The 24,576-nt window shown below is 47.7% G+C and overlaps 1 pseudogene across 1 annotated transcript; it reads right to left on the reverse strand.

Annotated features, from left to right (window-relative positions):
• Positions 1 to 1,665: 1,665 nt before the first annotated feature.
• On the reverse strand, positions 1,666 to 23,500 carry LOC144123407 (multiple C2 and transmembrane domain-containing protein 1-like; annotated as a pseudogene). Its single transcript, XR_013313085.1, has 15 exons — positions 22,865 to 23,500; positions 21,650 to 21,780; positions 19,185 to 19,381; positions 17,431 to 17,486; positions 15,463 to 15,604; positions 14,617 to 14,713; positions 14,170 to 14,271; positions 12,885 to 12,962; positions 12,234 to 12,353; positions 11,151 to 11,267; positions 8,784 to 8,819; positions 7,507 to 7,610; positions 6,154 to 6,263; positions 4,388 to 4,494; positions 1,666 to 2,065 (listed from the first exon to the last, which is right to left on the reverse strand). The product of XR_013313085.1 is annotated as a multiple C2 and transmembrane domain-containing protein 1-like (transcript).
• Positions 23,501 to 24,576: the final 1,076 nt, after the last annotated feature.

The following is a 24,576-nucleotide window of genomic DNA, read 5'->3' on the forward strand; positions in this document are numbered from 1 at the left end:
CTATAGACAGCCTATAGACGTCTTATAGACTCTATTGCCTTTCTATAGATATTTCGTTTTGTCTATTCATAGTCCATAGACTGTCTATAGACAAAGTTCTACTAAAAGTACGACCAAAAATTATAGATTGTCTATAGACTGTCTATAGGATTTGTATTGCCTATAGACTTCCCTAGGGTTTGTACATAGAGAGCCTATAGACTTTATAAACAGGTGTCTATGGACAGTCTATAGACTGTCTAAAGAAATTTTTGTAAGGGACCGTTGGTGCTCTTTCACGTCCACTTCCTGTTCTCTCGTTTCCAAAGGAAGGTATTCATGATACATTATTTCTTTCTGCGAACTTTACTATTAATCCCCCTACTATTCGTGGAGCCTATGCCATGGTCGCCTACCGCCTGGCCTTCCATCCTGCTTCTTGCCTACCTTCGCATTGAAGTCGCCCATCAGTACTGTGTTTTTCTTTGCTCATTGCCGATTCCACATCTTCATGGAAGCTTTCGACGATCTGGTCATCATGACTGGATGTAGGCGCCTAGGCCTGCACCACTTTCAGCTTGCAGCTCTTAAGCCTTATTGCGATAGCTGCCACCCTCTCGTTAATACTATAGAGCTCTTCTGTGTGTCCAGCTATATCCCGATTGATGAGGAATCCCACACATAGTTCTCGTCTGTTAGCTAATGCCCGCTAATTCCTCGAACAGCACTGCTAGAGGCTACCCTCGCTCTATAAGGTTCTAGCGTTAAACATTGCAGGTTGAGTTTCCAATGGTGGCCTGTCCAGAGCCAGAGATTCTTAGTACTCTCCGCTGCGTCACAGGTATGACCGCTACCTTGGTCAGTTGCTTCGCAGCTGCTCGGGACTGATGGCCGTGTGTTAATTGGTTTGTTCATAGAAGGTTATGGCGAAGTACACCAGGGTGGCCAAATCCTGCTCTGATGAGGTAGTGCGTTGTCGGTTGTGGACACAACATTCGGCCGCACCCCAAGCCCGGTTATAAAATTTCACTGACACGCGGAATTTTTTCGAACCCGGTGGAGAATTACGCGGTACCGGGTTTCGAGCCCCGGTTCTATTGCACGCAAGGCGGATGCTCTACCTCTACGCCATCGCCGCAATCATGCCTTGCGTGCGTTGCGTTGCGTACCCGCCTGGCACGCAGAACAGAAAAATGAACTTTATGGGACAACTTGCCAATGAGGTACAGATGATGACACTAAGAATAAGCAACTGAATGTAGGCTTGCATCTACGTTTCACTGAGCAAACGGCTGATTTGCGACGATGTTCAGCGCAAAGCAGAATTCATGGTCGTAACTTTTCTGAACCGATGAATGATCCATGAATATGGAAAAATGTGTGGCACTTGCTTTCCGTCTTATTTGTGGTTCAGTACTTACGATGAGTAGACTGTACGTCACTCGCGGCTGTAAGAAAGATGAACGCAGGGACAGAAGTCTGGCTTCAAGCGAGTAATCGGCAGGATGAGTTGTCCTGTCCTCATGTTGCCGCACTTTAGTTTCCTCGGTGCTGTTTGATCCAGACGATTGAAGGATAACGATGTTGGACCAAGAGTGCGAACAGATCTTTAATGAATAAGCAACAACTTAATAAATAATTGTCAAAACCAAATAGAAACACCAAACATTATTTTTAAGACCGCGCGATGAGGGCTATGCGGGTGGCACACAATACGATTGGCGCGGCACACTGCATCTCTGTTGACTCTCACGACGAGGAGCGGTGAGGATGTACCGGAGGGGGCGCCACCAGACTCCGAGCACTACACACTTCGTCGGCGAGGCGATGTACCGGAGGGGGCGCCACCAGACTCCGAGCACTACACACTTCGTCGGCGAGGCGATGTACCGGAGGGGGCGCCACCAGACTCCGAGCACTACACACTTCGTCGGCGAGGCGCTGCGCCATGAGTGGGCCGGCCCCTTGCGCACGACGTGGGTCACGAGAACAGGCGCCTTAGCGAGTTCAGCGAGAAGGTGCGCTTCGCGGCGAAGGTGCCGCGAGGGACGGTGTCCGTGTCCGGCAGGGGCTCGCTGTACCGGGACTGCGAGGAGTGCATTCAGGCGCAGTAAAGGTATGATGTCGCTCGTTTCCAGACGTTTTTAAACATGAAATGCTTTCAACTCCCCTTCTCGGCAAACTTAGGCGAATATATTGAACCGGATAAGAACGTGGCGCTGAAATTCGAGCATGAAACGAACTTTGCGAAATTTTCCGTCCGAACGGAATGCAGCTTGGCGCACGCTCAAAGAAACTGCGGCCGTTCAAGCCTTCGAGGGCTGCGTTTGGCAGCGGCGAGACATTGAAAAGAGGTTTTGTTTGACTCGGAACACAGTAAGCACACAACGTGGGCGCGTGCGTCTCCGCCTCGTTCTGCGCTTCAAGGATATTTCCAAATCATTTCAACCCGGAAAAGCTGCGCCAGGGGGTCGGAAATCTTGTACCGGCGGGTATACCAGGTGGCACTGGGGATCGACACCAGAACCTCCCAAAAGCGAGGCAAAGGCTGTAACCACTGTGCCACCTCTGCGGCACTTGTCGTGTGTGCCTCTCTTACGTGTGTCTGCTTTGTGCTGCTGTACCCGCTATGGCCCAAGGACGCTTGAGAACCGGACCACGTGTCCTCACTTGTGGCTGGTGCATGCGCGCACCATGCGCGCATATGCGTGGTCGTACGAAATTCTAGCACTGCACCTAATTATTGTGCCGCAGTGTGCCGCGTCGAGAAGACTGCATTCGTGGCTCGTCCGCCATTTTGCAGGTCATGATATGCCCTGCGAAAGCTGTGGCGAGGTGGTCACGGGCGTGCGCAGGACGGTACTGAAGAAAAAGCGCATTGTCCCGTATTACTCGTGCGCATAGGTATCCAGCGCGTCGTTTTATTCAGACCTGACTTATTTTTTTATTTTACGATAACGTAACCGAAATCAAGAAGAGAAAAAGGGCATGGATGAGACCTGTCAAGTGGAAACAACAGACAACCGCTGGTCCGTTAAAGTAGCGGGATTAATTCTAAGAGAACGAAAAATTGGAGGAGACACCTAACCTAACCTAACCTAACCTAACCTAGGAATTGGTCATCCTCGACTTTACATTCTTAGATCTCTGGTGTTCCTCATACTACTGGTGCAGTGGTGCAGCGATTAAGCGATACAGGGGATTACGCGCGGATGGACTGCGATGCCATGAAAATCGGTCGACGCCATTGGCTGGAGGGCCTCCTTTGAGGGACATTCCTCTTCTTTCATGAGTTGTATCCGGCTATAGTCGGCGTGATGGCATCTAGGGGATGTGACCTCATATGTCATTTTCCGAACCGTTGCCTTCAACACGGACACAGAGAAAGACAAGGACGAGCTCTCGTCCTTTTCTGTATATTTCTTTGCGTCCGTGTTGTCTGCAGCGCTTCTGAGGTATGCACTAACTAGCCCGATCCTTTACCCTTCTTTTACCGTATCTCTTCTGTGGCTTCCTGTCTGGGTATGCGTCTATTATTCAGTGCGATTTATGAGTAGTCGCCAGAATGTGCCGCACAATTGCTTTACCGACTATAAAGTCGTGGAGAGTAGGTGCAATCATCAAGTGCTTAGCAGGAAAAGCGTAGCACATCTAAGACGCCTAATATGTGGTAACCGCACTCAGGTATTTCCCTTGTCCTTCGGCGGCCTCCTTCGACTCAGGCAGCGTGCATGGTCTTCCTTGCTGGTTTCCAGGCTTGAAGAACCGTTTCTCTTTCAGGTGCGCCGCTGACGTAATTTCGAAGCGTTTAACTAACGGATGAGAGATGAATTAAAGCAGTTCCACAAGGGCGAGACAACCAGTTTGAACACAGAACGCACGATGCGGCGGCGATAGCCGACTGGTCTAAGGAACTCAGAAACGAAGCTGCTTTTTTTTTTTTTTGCACCGACATTGCTTTCTGCTGTGTACCTATGGAACGAAGTTTTCAGATTAGCTCGGCTTCACGCTGGGCCTGCGGTTCGCCGCAGTTTCCAGACGACGTTGGCTTGGATTTCAAAAGAATGAGAGCTAAAAGCGTTTCATGCTTGAAGAAATGCTTCTTCAGATTTGTCATCATTGAACCGGTGAGAAGTACACACTAAACGGAAAAGAGTGAAGGGGGATAGTCCTCTTGCGCACTTGTTTTTACTCCTTATTGGCAGTATTCGTGTTTAGTGTGCATGTACTTAGGTCTTGAGACACCAATTTTTCGGTACGTGTTTTTTGCATTTTTTGGAAGGATGCGTGTGACATACTCCATCCCACAAGTTTTTCGTAGTGATGTGGAAGGTGAAAGCGTGGGATGCCCCGGAATGGCGGTACGTTCAGCGGAGTAAGCCTATGACATCGTTGAGTTGCGAGTTACCTTTTCGAAGTTGTCGGGGGTTCTGTTGAAGAGGTGCAGGAGGTCGTAGCCGCTGTCCTTAGCACCACCGTACTTCCTCATAAACCCTCGGACGTACTTGCGAAGTCCTGCGTTGTAGCAGAGCGCACCGTAAAGTGCAGTCGTGCGCTTTAAACAACGTCATCATCATTATCATCATCAGCCTGACTACACCACTGCAGGGCAAAGGCCTCTCTCATGTATATCCACTTAACCCTGTCCTTTGCGAGCTGCGCCCACCGTATGCCTGCAAACTTCTTAGTCTCATCCGCCCACCTAACCTTTTGCTGCCCCCAGCTACGCTTGACCTGTCATGGAATCCACTCCGTTACCCTCAAGGACCCGCGGTTATCATGAATTAACATGAATTAACATGTTAAGCATGACTTACCCTATAAGAGAGTAAAAGGGAGCAAACGGTTCTCTAGCGCATTCCCAAATAGGAGCAGGGTAGAATTCTACCTCAAGCCCTGGGGTAGATTTCCACCACTAAAAACACGGTATGATTGGAAACGAAAACAGATTTCCTCTTTAAAACACGAGAAGAGTTACGATGGTATTTTAACCGCGGCTTCAACCTTCTCCATTTGTTAACCCCTATATCTCCGGTGGCGAGTTTAAAAGCCTCTTTCCATTTCTAACTGCTACTATGCTTTGAGGTGGGGATATGCCAGTTTCCAACAGTAAGCATGTTTAGCGATCGAAATGTAACCCGAGTACCTGAGCAGCATACCATGCCCCTAGAAGGGAGTGCAATAGAGGAGTGTTTTCTCCCTTTCTACTCCCATATAGGGTAAATCGTGTTTTGAGTGAGTTGCGGTGATATGTTTCTCGCATCCATGGCACTGCTGAAACAATAGACAGTCATGTTCCAAACTGGCAGTTAGGCCGCCAGAACAGCCGTAGAGATCAAACCACTAGCAGTGTGACTGGCCGGTACAGACAACGATTGTACTCTTCGCCCATCGATTATGTCTCTGGACTTTTGAAATGGAACTTAAAGAGAGAGAAGATCCAAAAAGGCGCTGCAGAAAAAAAAAACACTTGGTTCAGGAAAAACTTAAACATGCATCTGGGCAGTCACTACGTAATGAAGGCGTTGAGAAACCGCAGATAAATGTATTGGAAACAAAGTGCCGAAATTTTATAGCAACCATCCTTCATAAAGAGAGAATAAAAATACCAGACAAAAAAGGGTCAGTCAGAAATACTATCTCTCTACCGAATGCTATACTGCATGTCTGCAAGAAAGCATTCATAGCTTTGGATTGAAGTAGCAACAAGAAATTACGAGGACTACGCCAGAAACCTTCTGGTTTACTGGTGCCATTCCATTACACTGTTAACTCGGTAGATAAAAAGCTGCGAAACAAGAAGACCTGCTTAGCTGAAACAAGAGCAGCAAGAGAAGCAAGAGTACAATATATTTTTTACTTTAAAAAAAAATATTAAACTGAAGTGTAACAGAAAAACCAGTCCTTTACACCTATCCATCTAGCCCCTGTTATCACTGAGCGTCCGCAAAAGAATGAAGTCATCCTTTGGTCATTCGGTCTTTTTATTACTTCATGCCTACGCACAGTGCGGACAGACCAATTTATAATTAGTGGGCTTCGGCTTTTCAAGCAGGCCTAATTCTTAACTGTGCCGTAGCGGCCTCTTGTCGGGTGTGCCTCAGGAATCGACTTTACACGCGTGCACTGTTACCCGACACTGAGTTGTCCGAAGCAGAGTAAACGGCAGCTCACCCAACATGAGGATCCAGTATCGCGCCGGGACAATATAGGCCAGGAAGCCGGCGCCGAGCAGGATGGCGAGGAACATCTTCGACACGAACGGATCAGCGAACACCATCGTGCTGAGGAGATGTTAACAGGTTTACAGTCGTGAGCAATATTAGAGGGAGCAAACTTTTTGCACAAAATTGCGAATTTTCTGGCAATTTCTCCTCTAAATCGGATAATAGTTTTTGGATATTATATGCCAAGAGGAAAATCAGTTAGAAAACAGAAGAAACTGTGCTTTCCACATGTAATTATGGAGTAATCAATGAATGCTCAAACTTTGTTCACTCTAATATAGCTCACGACTGTACACACATGCAACAATGGGTGCAACTGATGCAGAAATGCTTCCCAACCAGATTGCCCATACAGCAAGCCCGTGTATTCTATCGAGGCTATCTTCTTTTTCTTCTTCTCCTTAGTAAGCATGGCACATACCCACGCAGGGGGATTGGCCAAGGTTTAGTAGATAATCCTAATGAGGTATTTGCGCGGGGAAGAAGAGGCGTGAGAAGACTAAATCAATATAAAAATTGGAAAAGTCAAATGAATTAAAGAAATATGAATTACCAGGAATAGAATCGAGCATTTTTGGACATGCGACAAAATTTTGCGTACAGCTAACAAGGTAATCGATCAGTTGCACTGATGTAATCATGAAGGTAGCCGTAGACACTGCTTAACGGGAATTCCTTTGCGCTCGCACCGAATGAAAGAATAACTGGAAGAGACAGTGGGAGTCCTAACCTCGAAAGAGGGACCTCCAAATACTGTTTTCTCTGAACTGCGAAACGCCGGCAAGAGAGGAGAAAATGATCTATTGTTTCAACTTGCCCACATGATACAGAAAGGTTTGTCGAAGCGAACCCACATCTGCATAAGCACAAAAGTGAGGGATTCTGCATTGCAGAAGCGTCATTGACACCTCACAAAGCCTTGATTTACACCACCGGATATTCCATGGGAACTTTAAGTTAACTGCACTTCTACCTTTTCTTTATCTTTCCTTCTAATCTTCAACGTGAATAACCTATCCTCCTACCGACGTAGCCCAGTATGAAGATGAGTACACATTATATGGGGTCGTGTACACACAGCACTCCTTTATTGTCGTCCCGGATAATATAGCGTGCAAACCCCATGGAATACAGCTCTGCATTAGAATCTTCGCTAAAGAGCTAGACACGGACTGTCTCGGGGCGTTTATCGTTGTTCTGTCAGAGCGCTGCTGCGCTCACGCATGCGAGTCTGTCTCGGCAAGCAAATCGACATGTTCTACGTCATCTCAGAATGGGGGAGAGGGGGATAGCCACTGACTTGTGCAGCCGCTCGCCGTAAGAGGCCACCGTGCCCATGGTGTTCTGCATCATGGCCGCGATCTCCTGGAGCCGCACCAGCTTCTCCTTGAGCGTCTGCTTAGACTGCACAGTTGCACGAGAAGGAGAATACGGATCGGCATCTTTCATGATAAATTACGCATTCTCTCCGATTGTGCGGAGCGATTCCAAAGTACGGCTTTTAGCCGTAGAAGAAGGTTGGGGAGATTAATGCGTGCAACGGCGCTTGCCTTTTTCAACCCAGTTGGAGCCGACTAGGACCAGACAACAGCAAGTATTTGCAGCAAAATTAGGCTTTACTTTTTCTCCCACTGCTTATGTAAACAGGATGTATTAAACACGTCACACAAACTGCTTTACTTTTTATATCTGCGCAAAAAAAAGAGAAGCGCGCATTTATGTCAGGAGAGGACAAGCGATTGTGCGTCGCACATTTGTACCCGGCGTCTTAGCTTACCGTTACCATGTACTGCCTGAAGGCGTTAAATCTTCTGCCGGGCTCCAGATGCGCAAGCCTAAGCCGCGCACACGCCCAGCCGGTTCCTCAAAATGTAACACTAAATCTTTTTCTTCGAAATGTATTGTCCAAAAGTAACAAAATTTCAGACGTCGACGAAGTATTCCTGACGTATAGTGTCCTGCGCGGCTTCAACAATTTTCTCTTTCCTGCGCGGCAAGACCACTCCTTCGCACAGCGGAACCTTGCTAGATTTCTCCAAAGATTATTTATCACTGAGCCTGATATGACCTTCAGTGCCCCTCTTAAAATTAGGCGTCCGTAGGAGGTGCGACGTGCAAGACTCCTTGGACATCTGGGACTCGTGCTGCTTTCCTCAGCAGGCAGCGGATTCCCGCCAAGGAACCACGCTGAAGATCAACGTGGAGCCCCGGAACAGTGGGTCTCATGTAAGGCTTGCGCAATGCCTACATGGCTTTTAAAGGGATGCTGAAGTCAGTATAAAACTGAAGTACTTCGAGTGGTTGACCGAGTTACGAAAAAAAAAGGCTTTATATTTCACATTCAAGAAAAGACCAAAAACGGAATACAGGTATCGTCGTCGCAGGCCGTTCTCGCAACAGAACTGCGGTGACGTCATGCACTTTATTTTTGTGCTGACCTCTGAAGTTGACCCCCATCGCCAGAATAGATTTCTACAGCAAAAAGGCAGCTCCGACGTGAGGCTTTCAGGGGTCTCCATTGGGCGCTTAATTCGTGGGCGACACATCTACGGGCACACTTAGACAATAGATACTCACGGCGTCGTCGTTGTCCTGTTGGCCATCCATCTGGAGCTCCTGCACGTTGAAAGCAAGAAAAAACGTGGGCATGTTTTGCACGTTTGCACTGCAGCCTTTTTTTTTTTGTGAGGCAGGGTACATCCGACAACCACACTGCTTGCCGGGTGACTTTTTCGACGGAGACATTGAACCACTCCGCATCCAGTGAAGAGCTAGGTAAACCGTCGACAGCTTTGCAATCGTCTACTTCAGCGTTGCCAGGCAAATTGATGCACTGCTAAGCGGATGTCCGGAGGCGTTCTCTTGGTAAAGGGGTGGTGACAACTACCACGGTGCCTAGTTTACTATCAACCATATAGCACTGCGCCCTACTCTAACAGTGATACTGCTTCCTTTTCGTCTTCGGGTGGTTTACGCCCTTCGTTCTCCTCCACTACTGCCCTAAAGATGCGGACATGCCCAGTAACACAAAGAGTGCTATGAAGTGGGCCCGAAGCTCACTGCGAGTCCTGCGTGGGTTCTGCAACTCGCGCCAGCATCGGCTCAAAGTGCGCAGCCCATCGAGCTTTCCCATCGGTCCTGCTTACCTTGGACCGATATATGGGCAGGTCACGTGGGGCCGAACGCCGGCCTTGTAACTCGGGCGTATTGTTCATGGTTTATGGGGGTTTAACGTCCCAAAGCGACTCAGGCTATGAGGGACGCCGTAGTGAAGGGCTCCGGGAATTTCGACCACCTGGGGTTCTTTAACGTGCACTGACATCGCACAGCACACGGGACTCTAGAACTTCGCCTCCATCGAAATTCAACCGCCGCGACCAGGATCGAACCCGCGTCGTTCGGGCCAGCAGCCGAGCGCCATAACCACTCAGCTACCGCGGCGGCTCGGGCGTATTTACCGGCCCAATCTTGGCAGTGCTACTTTTCTGCCTCGTACAAAGCTGAAAGGGCACCGATGCAAGTTTTATGTAGAACGTGTGTTAACCCTTCCAATATAGATATGGGACCGATGCGCAATCGATAGCGGCAAGCCACACGCTCTGCGTCCGATGTAGGAGTTAGATGGGCTGCCACAGCCTTAAGTGTCCGCTTGGGCCTACTGCAGGGTAGCAAAAACCACATCGGCCTCTCACGCGCTGCGTATACTTCGGGCCAGCAGCGGCACCCAATCTTATAATCCAGTTTGTGCTGCATGGGTAAAGGCCTCTTGTTTTACGTGGCTGGTGATGTCATATCACTGTCAGTGATATGACATTTTATCTGTGCTGTTTGCACTCCTGACGCCCTACTGCGCATTCTTGCTGGGCTAGCGCCGCGGCGACCTCAAGCCTGTACTTTCGAAGTGCCTCGAAATTGCCCGATTGTAATTTCTCTACTCCCGTAATTTCTTATTACGCACGTCACACTATCAACGCACGAAAAAATACGAAAAAGCCTTAATTCCATATTTTGAAAAAGGAAACTTCAAAATATTCACGTTTTCTACGAACTATGACTGATGAGAGAGCTATTGTCCGCAGCTGTTATACTTGAAAAGTCCTCGAACACTATCTGAAAAACTCAAATGTCTTTTGCAGTAACTTTTTGTAAAATTGTATATTGTGGGTTTTGACGTCGCCAATCGGCACATCGGCTACGAGGGACGCCGTAGTGAAGTGCTTCCAAATATTTTCGACCACCTGAGGATCTTTAGCATGCACCGACATCGCACAGCACATGGGAGCTTTTTGCGTTTCACCTGCACCGAAACGCGGTCGCCGCGGCCGGGATTGAACCAAAATCCTCCGGCTCAGTAGCCGAGCGTCCTAACCTGACACGCAGCGGCGGGTGTTTCGTGTCACTTTGTTATGCCTCGAAACTGCAAATACATTATGCCGTAAAATATATACATTTCTTCATGTTTATTGTATCAGTTATATGGTGCTATAAAAATGCACCACTTTGACTTTTGCCGTTCCTGCTTGGACCATACGAGGCCCACAGCATTATGTAAATACCTTCGCGTCTGTACGCGAGCACTGCGACTTCTTCTTCTTCTTCTTCTTCTTCTTCTTCTTCTTCTTCTTCTTCTTCTTCTTCTTCTTCTTCTTCTTCTTCTTCTTCTTCTTCTTCTTCTTCTTCTTCTTCTTCTTCTTCTTCTTCTTCTTCTTCTTCTTCTTCTTCTTCTTCTTCTTCTTCACCCCGGGTATATGGCACATACCCACGCGGGGGGATTGGCCAAGGTGTAGTTGAATAAACAAAGAAGTTTCCATGGAAGATGACGACAAAATTGTAGCACCAATCGTGAATTTTGAAAAATGAATGAATAAAAACAACAGAACAATATTGACAGTTAAATAACAGACAGCATTTTGGTGAAAAAAGAACCGCGACTGTTGTCCCTACCTCTTCCTCTTCGTCATCGGGACAACAGCAGGCGGCGATGAATTCGACGAAGAACATCACGGCGCAGATCAGCGGCACCATGTACGCTTCGCCTTTCAGAGTGAGCCACACGAACAGCTGCACACATGGGGCACGGTGCTGTTGTTTTTAGTAACTGCCAGCGGAGCATGGTGTGAAACTTTATGTAGCCGGGTCAAATTAAACGACCTAGTGTGACAGTACCCGATGTTAACGACTGGCTCATTAGCTGACTCTGACTAGTCTGGCGTTTCGTGCATTCATTTTGAAGGCCTCAGCCCGTATCTTCAATCTACAGAAAAGTTTAGCTCTCCCGGAAAGGGGCGCAGTCTATCGACAACGCTCGAAAAGCTCACAAAGGATTGCACTCCGTTATCCAAACCCAATAGTTTCGACTTGACAGTTAACATGTGTGCACCCTTAGCGTCATCGGTGTCACAACACATATTCACTTCGTCGTCCGGTTACGCGCACGTAACCAATGGTGACAGTATACCCAATAAAATATCCGAATAAAAGATCCACAAGAAACGCCTGAGGACCGTCTATTGACACGCCAAATATATAAATATGTGCACGAAAGGTGCGCGGCTATAAGGCTCTGAGGAAGTCTCGTAGGATTCTTTCTCGTCGTCTGCAGACTTTCCAAAGTATTGTGAGACAGGCTGTGCATTTTGTGATACTACTGCGCCAGATTCAATACAAGACTCTTGATACGGCAGAGGCAAGTGGGCGATTAAGAAACTGCTACGAGTCCGGTACGAGTAAAAAATGAAGCGGCAAATGCCCCTTGGAGAGGGCTCTAACCACTGGCGTCTACTTACTGTCGTGTAGTCGCGGTCAATCGCTTTGCACCAGCAAATAGCCATCTCTGATGCCACACGAGTAGATGCAAAGCAGTTGACCGTGACGCCATGACAATGGGCCGACGCCTATTGCCGCAGAACCGCCTTTAATGGGCGTTCGCCGCTTCGTTGTTGAGTTGTATCCGACTAGGGTGAGCTCTGTTGCGGATAACGTGTCCAAAAGTGGTGGCGGCAGTATATAGTATGCAGCCCCCCTTACCACGAGGGAGACGACAGAGCGGACTACGGAGTCCCAGTAGAAGCAGCCGAGGAGGAAGCGCTTGAGCCGCTTGAAGCGCTGGTAGACGGCCTTGATCCGCGACATGTTCCGTGCCAGGGCCTGCGTCGAGAGTGCCGATTGATGCCGCATCATCACATATGCCCGATGAAAGTGTTTGAGTGACACCTGTAGTTCCGCAGTCTCACCAAACACGTCTTGATAGACATGGCGGGCTTGGTTAGCTTATGTAGTGCACCCCAAGGACACAAGTGGCCTATGGCCTACTGGCGATGGGTGCAAGCTGGGGGAACTGCACTGCAGCGGCCCTTTACATAGCTGCCTGAGGTGTACCAGGGGTTAAAACACTTTCTCCTGAAATGCTTATTCAAGTACGCAATCAATCAATCAATCAATCAATCAATCAATCAATCAATCAATCAATCAATCAATCAATCAATCAATCAGTCTATCAGTCTATCAATCAATCAATCTATCTATCTATCTATCAATCGATCAATCAATCTGGAAATTCAAAATTTGAAGAAAAAAAAGCTAGCACTCGGACAACCTTACGCTGCCACTCAACACGGTGTTTTACTATACAGTGCACGTAAGTAACAACACCGCCCTTCTATGATCTCGGATACTTACAGATCTTGTTAGCTCAGTGTCGTTCATCGCTGGCGGACCGGGGCCCTTGTCCTTGAAGCACTGAACCATGGCCTTCAGCTGCAAAGGGTTTGTGACATTCACCGTGAAACGTTGAATTAAGCTACTCGTGCGCGGTCACAGTACACTCCTGTGTCTCCTTACTGTGAAATGTTTTGAATTTAAAAATACTCCACCCCTATTCAGGGGCTATGGCAGTAATGGGATACATGATATGGCAGTGAAAATACAGTGCGAGAGAAAGCGCTTTCAGAAATGCTGTTCTCACAGTGTTTACAGAAGTGAGTGGCAGAAAATTCAGCTTAATAAATAACGTTAACGAAGATGCTAGATACTACAGCATAGCCGCGTGCTGCTACCGTCACCGCTTACCGCGTATTGCTGCCGCTACCGGTTACCGCGTGCCGTGAGCCGCCACTGCGCAGCTCAGAAGGCGCCAAGCTCCCGTCAACAGCCCGCAAGCCTGCCGCGTCGGTACCAATCACTTGCGCAGTGGCGGTACGCGGTAAGCGCTGGCGGTAGCAGTACGCGCTATGCTAAAGGTATCAGCTGCTATGTCCGGTGGCTCATGGCATCTACCACGCGCTGCACTGCAGCATTTCACCCCCCTGTGTGCTGTTTTTGCTCAGTAGTCATATCTGTCAGGACACGTGCCTTTCGTACGAGCCTTTTTACGCAAAAAGCGCAGCTGCTGCTGTGTAGCCGGTATATAAAAGCAGTAATTCATTGATTCTAGAAATTGCAGGTCATTCGTAGTAGTTTACAAAAGAGTAAATCCGGTGCGCCCGCTTTGGAAGAACACGTAGGAAGTGGACAGTATTTCATCACTCATCCCTTCGCGTAAGTACTGCATGAGACCGGGAGATGAAATTATGAAGTTTGCGGGGATAGGCTGGTCGCAGCTGGCGTGGGACATGACTGATTGTAAGTCTGTGGGAGAGGCCATTGTCCTGCGGAGGTTGTAGCTAGGCTGATGATGGCCGCATGATAACCCTCGTTTACTACAAATATTGACCAATAGCGTAACAAGTGGGCTGCTTGGTAACTTTGTCGAACAAGAATCTCGAACTCCACACTGGATCCCTTGTGTGCCTTCATGTGCTTGCTTGTTGTGGTTCTTTCTTAGCCATGTGTCTTTCGCATCAGTTTTAAATTTGTAAAGGTAATTTGTTATAATTACTAAATAGTCAGGCACCGCCCGCTAGTCGCACAACCTTCAACTCCAACCGCTACAAGAGTTAAAAGAATGAAATGCAAAACCACGTACGGGATTGTATATGAGGTCTATTTCCAGCAGTATGAATCCTCCCGTGGGCTTCTCGAGGCTCTGGTCCTTCAGCGCAAACCACTGCTTCTTTTGGATCTCCGCCTAAAGAGAACAATGAAAAATAAGAAAAACAGCGTTAGAAGTCGAGCCCAACACGCAGATGGGAAAACGCTGTGGAGGTCTCCGGATTAATTTAGACCACCTTGGGTTATTTAACGTGAACTGTTATCGTACAGCACATTTACACAGCCGTTTCAATGCGGCATCGTTAAAACCCCTTTTCGCCAAAGTCAGGGTGTTGTGTCATCTTTGTGACCACACAGGCGCCCCTAGCGGGGCGGGCATGAACTAAAATGCAACGAGCGACAGCGCCTTTTTTTGTGAGGCAATCAAAAGGTGATCCTTGAAGCCAAGCCGGCGGTGAGCCGGGGCGGAGTTGCACCTTACCGATATCAGCGGGAAGGCCACGGTGCCGAGGAACTCCTGCCTCTTGATGTCCGTGAGCACAGTCACTTGCAGCACGGCGTGGATGTCTGTGACCTTCCTGCAGAGGCGGACGGGCGTCGGGCAAGGAGCTTACTGCTACAAGTGTTCGGTATACGCGAACGCCGTTGTCTCTCCCCGTGTACAGCCACAGGTGGAGTTACCAGACTTTAAAGAGCTAATAAGATGCTACAGCAATGCATACGAGTTTGTTAATTTGGATGAAACACTAACACTCAGGCTTACGCGTAGTCTCTTGCCAAGGTCATTTCGTGCATGACAAGAAAAACTAGCAGTTCCATCTTCGATAATGTATTTGCCCAGATGCTCATATCTGGACATTTGTCTTGTGCTGCTACAGAAAATAGCTTCTGTGATCACAGACTGTAGGATGACCTCACTATTCAATTTCCTGAAGGTGAAGAGCTCTGCTTTGAACAAGTGCAGCCACAACAGACATTCGGCTCGTTGCTGGAGTGAGGCACCATAAAGGTCGACGCTGACCATTTGTAGCATTAGCGCCAAGTGATCGATATGCTGCCTAAAGCGACGGCGTCGATGGTGAGCAGCTACGGTAAACAGCAAACCTCAGAAGCGAGCTTTGATAAACAGTGTTGCACATGGTGGTCACACTCCTGCGATCTCCAACTGCACTGCACTCTAAACAGAAATGAGTAAAAAAAGAGTAAGCTGCTCTCTAGCGTACACCCTTTTTAAAAGAGTGGGCTATAGAAAACAGCCTACTCTCATTTTACTCCCATATAGGCGTATTAGTGTTTAGAGTGTTGATATTAAGTGTCGTGACCTTACATGCGGTACATGGTGTTCCAGGTGGGGTTGACGGTCTTTGGGTCGCCCCGGTTCCAGAGCATCTTTGGTGCAAGCTCGACCACGCAGATGGCGTTCAGCTTGTCCTCGCTGTAGGGCGGCGCGATCGTGCTCGCCCCGTGAGCTGACACGAACGAGTAAAAAAAGATAACGAATTAATGAAAGGAAAATTTTAGAACATTAAACAGACTGATTTTTAATGCAATCCTCCTTGAATTCAACACATTCCATTCCATTTCGCCTCCAGTGATCGAATGCTGTCAAAACAGAAAGCCTTCTTGTTGCTGCAGACAGCCTGTTACCGCCTCTGACTGCATTATCGCCACGAAATCGTAGCACATGAAACAATTTCTTCAGGTTACGAAAGAGAAAGTAGTCAATGGGAGCCAAGTCTGGTATGTAGGGCGGATGGTTAAGCTCCTTAAGGCCGCGTTCCCTGATATAAGACTTGTAAGTTGGCGCATTGTCGCCAAACAGCAACACATCTGCCGACAACTTTCCACACCGTTTTTCCTTGATTGCCTCAAGTAATCTTTTCATTACTGAAGCATAGGTGTCTCCAATATTTGTTACCTTGTGTGGCATGAATGTATCCCCCAAAACTGTTGTATATATTTCCAGCTGACTGCTGCACACGAAATTTAATCTTTAGACTTGGTCACCCCCTTTGATTTCATACCACTGACTCTTATTTCCGCTTCAGATCATGGTGGTGAACAAACGTTTTATCACCCGTAAGAGTTCGAGAATAAATGTCTCTTAAATTTTGTCTGTCTCAGTTCTCTCGAGTAAATCATTAGCGATATGGATTTTGTAAGGCGGCAACGTTCGTGGCTCCCCCGGGAAGTGACCTTCGACGCCATCAAAGCTCTATGAATGATATTGGAAGCAATGGGAACTGAAATATCCGAGCCGCGAGCGGTAACACTTAATTTGACCCGACTGTTTACAAAATCATGGCGTCCACTTTATTGCAAATTTCGTGTGACGATGCTTGACAGGTCGTCCTTATTGGACTCAATCCATTTCTTATACCGCATTTAAACTGCTTGGCCACAAACTTTTATTTCGTAGTAGGAAAATCATCATCTCCACACGAAGCAATAATCATTTCATTGATTTCCTTAGCCTTCTTTCATTCCTTTGTGAGAAATTTAATCCGGCTCTCTTTGTAGACTCACATTGTAAATGCGCTTTCACTAAACTCCCACCGTATATGTTATATTTCCAGAAAATGTCTCAGCCTGCACAAACAAGTTCAGCTTTCTAACAGCGACAGAACGCGCTTGCGTAATTGCTTACTAGAGGCCCCTCGTACCCTAAGGCCCCTCGATACTTTCCGTCTCTTGACGAGGCCGTAGTGGCATCCAGCATTTTCATCAAAAATGGTTTTCTCATTTGTCGACGGGGTGTGTGCTGTCATGAAACCACGTAACATGGAAGAAATGGTCAGTGAGCTGCCCACGTGACATGACCCAGCGCGATGGCGGGCTTCACGTATTAATATAGCTCCACGTATCGGGTTAGAATGAAGCCAGAATCAACGCCGTGCGTGTGTAGTGTAGTGGACAATCCCCCACAAGCGGAGAGGGCGACCATGAAGCATGTCGCTGAAGATGGTGTATCGGCTAAGATGGACTATTGGCTGCTCCAAATGATCAGCGTATGCGGAGAGCCGCAATGAGGGAGGAGGAGAAGCTGGGCCGAGCGGGACTCCAGACTTTAATGCTATCGCATTCTTAACACGCAATGTAATTAAGTGTACCCTACATTGTCTAAAGCTACAACGTATTCCTGCGTCAAGACAATGACGTTTCTGAAGAATACTGCTCACGGTCGGGTGCAGAAGGCAAGAGGGTAGACGGGCTTTCTAAGAGAGCTCTTGTCTGCGAGGGCAATTTCACGCAACACTTACTACCAGGACTCTGCAAAGCGTTTCTCAGTGCGTACCTATGACTAGAACTTCGCCGGACATCTGGTAGTGCGCCTTTCAAACTCCAGCGTCCCTGCAAATGAGACAGGCGAAAATGAGAGGAAGCCCATTCCTTTACAAAAGTTGTCACCTAGCATATTGAGCGCTTATTTCTTCAGTCGACTTCGTACTTTCTATATGTAATCCACAATTTACCATAAGGGCAACAAGACAGCGCTCACTGCTTTGAATTGGTCACGTGCTATTTTCACTGGATTTTCGGTGTACTGTAGAGCGGCTATAGTTGATATGAGATAATTTCGAGCAAAAAATACATATTTGCGTCAAATGCTAAAGAAGTGCCAGGAGCTTTCAAACAAGACGACAGCTTACTTCGGACTAGAGTCTTGTCCAGAAATTTTGAACGAATTCACGAGGTAGCACCGGAGGCATCGGCAATCCTAGTGCTCCGAAAATTTTAGCCAGTAAAGCACCTGCTTTCTTTCTAACTAACGTAATCGTACGACTCGGCAATGAATTGAAAATATAGAACCGGAAGTAAAATACCCAGGTGCTTCAAACACTGTTCAAATCTACTATATGAGCCAAAGCATGAAGCCGAAATGTCGCTCTGAGAAAGCCGTGGGAGCGCCATGACTTCGAGATTCAAATAAATCTAAGGGCCTTCATCAAATACGAGTTTACACTCAGTTAAGCAGGATCCAACCTACTTATACTTAGGGGTAGGACTTTTATGTCATTTTTAAAAATTTTGGCGCACTTTTTCGGTTTTTATTTCAGGACGCTAATTTCATTTTTTTTTCGGCGAATATTATTTTCGACGAATGAAGGACTGACTTTTTTCGGTCATCCCGAACAATTTTCCAGTGATTAACGTGGAAATGCTAATGCTAGAAGCTGTGCGTGTAAGTAACTTAGTTAAATGAGATAACAGGGAGACAAAAAGGGAAATGGAAGTTTACTTCTGGGAACTAAGTCGGCGTGTTATCGCTTGGTTGTTACGCTTGCGTTGAGCGCGAGGGCGGGGAATTACGTGGTCTACGTGTTGATGGCAGTGGTGAGACTGCCGCTCAATCGTCGCGGTAGCCAAAACATGCTTTTTCGTGACGCCCATTCGCTGTTTCGCGTCGATGTCTTACATGCAGTTCATTAACCTAATGAACCGACTATCTGATCTAAGCAGTTGATGATAGTGAAGAAAGTGCTTAGCTAGAAAACGGCGAGGAGATTATGCTTCTTGGTCTGCAGAGGCGTGTAAGCTAGCGAAGCAATAGCGCAAACCGCACAACTAAGCTTCCCCGGCTTCCTTACTTAGTTAATTATCAACTCTAAGTGAGTATAACTCACATTCAGCAGCCAGCTAGCTACGCTTTTCAGCCCAAAAATACTGAGCTTTTTTCGATTAAAACCGAATTTCTAAGAGTGAATTCGGCGTACATTTATCGTTTTTTTTTTTCTGTTTAAAACGGAAAGTCTAATCGCTACTTATACTGGGAATCGTAGGGTTGCCACGCACCGCAGAATGAGCTTCTCCTGCTTAAGCATATCTTGAGACACAAGCGGCCATGCTGTGCCTAAGCCACTCATAGCGAGTGTATATGACGGATACGCTGATGGACTAGCAATTTTTTACAGACTTAACTAACGCTCGCCTTAACAAAAGCTCGTAACCAAACTTAATGGGTTCGCTATGACGACAAACGGCTGTCGCCGGCAGCTTTCGAGTGCACAGCAGAGAAATCGGGGCCAGTGCAGGTCGCCAATGACTCACGTAGATAGCGGCGATGCGCTTCCGTAGGATCGCCAGCGTCTGCCGGGTGGGTAGCTCGCTCACCTCGGCGTACTCCTCTCCCCCAACCCTCTCCAGGACCATGCGGAACTGGACCCTGCCGGCGTTGTCGTCCAGGGTCCTGCTGCACCTCGTACGTGGCGTGGTACTGGTAGTCGGCCAGAGGGTTCATGTTGAACCTGCGCGCCGCCGAGCCGACGTACTCGAGACTCGGCTATATTTGGATCGACAAATAAGAATAGAAATAAAACAGCGCAAGAATAGACGGCGCAGGAACGGTTTCTTTCTTTAAAGGGGCTCTGAAAGAAGCTGCGAATAAAGTTGCGGTATGTCTACGACGTTAAGAGACGCCGCTTCACAAATATCCTTCAGCAGGAATTTTTTAATGAGTTTTGATGAAGCTGAGTTATAAATAATAATAATAATAATAATAATAATAATAATAATAATAATAATAATAATAATAATAATAATAATAATAATAATAATAATAATAATAATAATAATTGGTTTTGGGGGAAAGGAAATGGCGCAGTATCTGTCTCATATATCGTTGGACACCTGAAATGCGCCGTAGGGGAAGGGATAAAGGAGGGAGTGAAAGAAGAAAGGAAGGAAGAGGTGCCGCAGTGGAGGGCTCCGGAATAATTTCGACCACCTGGGGACCTTTAACGTGCACTGACATCGCACAGCACACGGGCGCCTTAGCGTTTTTCTGTAGCCAAAATTTGAATTTACGCAGCATCGTGCCTTTCTCCTCTAGTCACTTTTTGCACGCTGAAATGTCGGCGCTTCTGCGCCGCCCTCACCTGTTCCGAACATCCGCCGGCTGCTGACGCGCGCGGTAGGAGGGGGGAGGGGTGGAGCTTCCGGCCGCGGCCATGGGAGGTGCGTGACGTCAGAAACAGACGTCACGTCGAACCAATGAAAGCCTTTCGCTGCTGACGTAACGAGCGCTGCATGACGTAACGAGCGCGGATTCGGGCGAACGCTCGGCACCGCATGTCGCCGCGAGGCGTGGAAGCGCGAATTTGTAAAAATATATTGTAAATGGTCGGTTCGCTTTTGAAGTACTGTACGCGGCATGAACACTCGGTGGCCTGTACTCTACATAATGCAAGGGTATTATAAGCAACCCCAAACACCCTTTTCAGGGATCCTTTAAGTACTTATCTCGTCGAAGCTAGGTCATAGGCGACAAGCACCTTTAGTTACGTATTGCAAGTAGTGCGCAGAGTATCGAAGCTACGCTACCACCACTTTCACACTCCACCCTTGTCCCTCCCGCGCACTGTACCACCTACTAAGCACCCCCCCCTCCCCTTCATTTGCCCACACAAGCCGGCCAGATGTTTAAAGGGCTGCTCCATGTTACCGCATTCTACTGAAACTTATACTGCAAAATTTTTCCATCATTTCCGATTACACCCACCAAGTATGGCAACCATGCAATATTTCATGCCGGCGAAAACTGATTTTAAATTTTGTCGTTTCCATGACCTCAGTTGAGATAATTTCTACATGTAAATTTTTGACGTCACAAACATTCCCCGCCACCCTTCGCTTCACTAACAAAATTCTGATGCTTGCACTAGATCGTCTAAGGCATTTTACTAAAGGACTCATACTTCTCAGTAGCTTCTTCAGCGATTAATTTGCGAACGAGGTTTTCTGAAGTTTTTGACACCATCGCTGCATCACGCGCAGTATCATCCCTGGCCACGTACCGAGTGTCGCTATTGGTTTGCAGATTTCGCTGTATTTGCATTTGCATTTGGTATTTGATTGCATTTGGTATTTGAATAAACAAAAATAGCTTGTTGTGGCGGGGTGAAGGAACTCTGGGATTATGATGCGACTATCAACCCAAAATGTCAGGAAAGCCCTTGCAATTGCCCTTTAAGATGATAGACCGTGCCAGCATCGAAGGGAAGGCCAGAGGCCTGTTGTACTAAGTCGCTTTCTCGGGAAGGTTTAAAACCTGTATTTGAAATAAAGTTGATTTTGTGTGTCTCGGATGGACGCAGTGACAGGGAATGATATACTGGCAAACAATGCCTTTATCTTCACACTGGAATGAATGGCCGGGGACCTCGGTTCGATCGCCGCCGTGGCGGTAGCGTTACCATGGAGGCGAAATGCAAGGCGCCCGTGTACTGTGCGATGTCAGCGTAAGTTAAACAACCCCAGGTGAACTAATGAGCCGGAGCCCTCCACTACGGCGTCCCTCATGGCCTTGGTCGATTTGGGACGTTAAACCTCATAAACCAACATATCAAGTTACAGAAAGATTCGGAGAAAGTTGAGTTTTAACGGTGATGTTTTCTGACTGGTGGTATGGGACAGGGCTGATTTCATATAGTGGGCAGAGGACGCATCGCTGCATGAGCGTCAATTCCTGCATTCGATGCGTGCACCACGCAGGAAAAAACGGTAATAAGTCTGACCTGCCAATGAAATCCGAGGTGGCCAGCGGGTGCTTGTCCATTATCATGATCTGCAGAAAGAGGCTTTTACCCGCCGGAACGAATATGTCGAAGGACTCGTTCCACACAGGGTCATTAGTGTCTTCGATGACCTGCGGAGGCAACAACAGGATTAGGGTTCTGCGCAAATCCAGGGTGTGCTCACCAAAAATTGGCGCACACCACGATGTGCTTAGGCATATCAGCCTGTTAAGCCTTCCGACATGCTTTCTGAATGACAATGTGCCTATCAACTGCTGTCACTTTCGACACCTCGTTTAGTGTAAGTTAAAAAGTGGCATACAACGTCTTTATTAGTAACGGACCTGGTGTTTTATTAGTGTTTGGCGCAGCAGTATCATCGCAAAGAGCAAATAACGTAGGCCAGTATTACTGGCCTAAAGACTGAAAAAAGGATGCTCAAGAGTGAGCGCACTAGCAAGGACGTAGGCGTCATGAAATACTCCAGGTCACGCTTCGGTTAAGCTGTGGATGTAACCTGCTGCTTCACGAGTTACCTGCAACGACCAAGTGACAGATTCGTATATGGATTCAAAATATGGATAATAATAATAATAATAATAATAATAATAATAATAATAATAATAATAATAATAACAATAATAATAATAATAATAATAATAATAATAATAATAATAATAATAATAATAATAATAATAATAATAATAATAATAATAATAATAATAATAATAATAATAATAGGTTTTGGGGGAAAGGAAATGGCGCAGTATCTGTCTCATATATCGTTGGACACCTGAACCGAGCCGTAAGGGAAGGGATAAGGGAGGGAGTGAAAGAAGAAAGGAAGAAAAAGGTGCCATAGTGGAGGGCTCCGGAATAATTTCGACCACCTGGGGATATTTAACGTGCACTGACATCGCACAGCACACGGGCGCCTTAGCGTTTTTCCTCCATAAAAACGCAGCCGCCGCGGTCGGGTTCGAACCCGGGAACTCCGGATCAGTAGTCGGGCGCCCTAACCACTGAGCCACCGCGGCGGGTAGATTCGTATACTCCTAAAAACCAAAACAAGGTGCGATGTATGCGGTACTTTGAAGTGAATAAAAAAAAGCGCTCATAAGGAGGCATATTTCAACGGGGCTCACGTGCTGGTTTGTCTACGTTTGCACCAGCTCGTTCAACAACGAATGTCGATGGCCTCGAGCGGCTGCTCACCTTGCTGGTGTACTTCTCTTTTCCCAGCTTGAAGATGACGTAGGGGTAGCACGTGTCCCTGTCGTCTATAGGGTCCAGGTCGTGGGCCTTGAGCAGGAGGAACCTGACCACGGTGTCTTCGCGACAGGCGAACTGCTGCAACGGCGCATCACTCTCTCGCTGTGCTCCCGTGGCGTCGACCGACGGCTTCTTAGTCTTCTTGAGCACGGATCGCAGAGGCCCCTTTGGTGGGGACTTCTTAGGCTGAGGCGACCTCGGCTGCGGCGGCGCCGCCGGAGGGGTCGAAGGAACGCTGATAGGAAAAGATGGCGGACTCGAGGCGCCGTCCTGCGAGGTCGGTAGTTGAAAGGTCTTCTGCCGCGGTGCCTTGTTGTCCGGCAAAGGGGGCGAGAGCAGAGGCAAGACGTCGCGGTCATCGGCGTCGGGCTTGAAGGGTGGGAAGGGCCTCAACAATGGCGGAACTCTGGGCACTGGGGGCACGGGGGGCACGGGCGGGATTGGAGGCTCGGGCATCTCGTCCATCTGCAAGCTCTGCAGCCAGGCCTTGATGTTGTTGTTCTTGTTGGTAGCCATTGGGAAGCCTGACGTCCCCCTCTGACCGCAGGTTGGCCGTCGTTCAGGATCGAGAGAACGTTCGCGTTCACTGGATTAGTCTGCGCGAGCCGAGCACGATCTCCGCGCTCACGAGCTGGATCACGGCGGCGCTTCTTTTTCCTCTTCCGCTTTGTCCTGAACTGCCGTTGTGTTCTCACTTCTTCCGTAGTTTCGAACCCCACCGCGGCGGCCGCTTTTCGATGGAGGCGAAACACAAAAAGGCACCCTTGTGCTGTTCGATATCAGTGCAGGTTAAACGTCCCCAGGTGGTCGAAATTAATCCGCAGCCCTCCACTACGGCACCTATTTCTTCCTTTCTTCTTTCACTCCCTCCTTTATCCCTTCCCTTACGGTGCAGTTGAGGTGTCCACCTAGTAGTGAGACAGGTAAGTCGCCATTTCCTTTCCTGAAAAAACAACATTTTTTTTCTTGCACAGTTACGGGCGCCTCGTGTGTTGCATACAACTTTCACACAGCTTGCTTGCGTGTTTAGAAATGATAGCTGAGTGCAACGTTACTCAAGATCAACAGAGACTCGAGAGACGAGGTGCCTGTTCCAGGACCCGTTTACTGTCTCTCCTGGTGACGGCACGGAGCCATAATTTTCCATTGTCTATGTTAAGCAATCAGTCCACTGAGTAGTCGTGAGAGGACCGAGGAACATATCGCGAATAGACAAAGTTCGTTGATTAAATAGAGGTTCAGAACGTACGCGAATTATCCTGCTGTCAGCTCATGTAAACTTCTGCGTTGGTCGAATTTGTCATGCAAACTTGAATCACTGCCATCATCATCATCATCATCATCATCATCATCATCATCATCATCATCATCATCATCACCACCACCATCATCATTCGCGTTTAGTTCAAATCCACTGCGGTACAAATGCATCTCCTAATGTCCCTCAATTGCTGCATTTGCGTCCGCTCCGGCCATGCTAGTCCCGAAAATTTCTTCAACTATCGCTTCATCTTACTCTCTCGGCCGTCCTTGATTGTGTTTAAAATGGAATGAAAGAAAGAAAACAGACACAGATTAACTCGAGGCTTTTGGCTTGCTCTCTGTAGGCCAGATGAGTGCCCTTGCCCCCCACACCCCTTTCCCATAAGACTGCA

Source organism: Amblyomma americanum, chromosome 3 (genome assembly GCF_052857255.1).
Source record: "Amblyomma americanum isolate KBUSLIRL-KWMA chromosome 3, ASM5285725v1, whole genome shotgun sequence".
Lineage (NCBI taxonomy): Eukaryota > Metazoa > Arthropoda > Arachnida > Ixodida > Ixodidae > Amblyomma > Amblyomma americanum.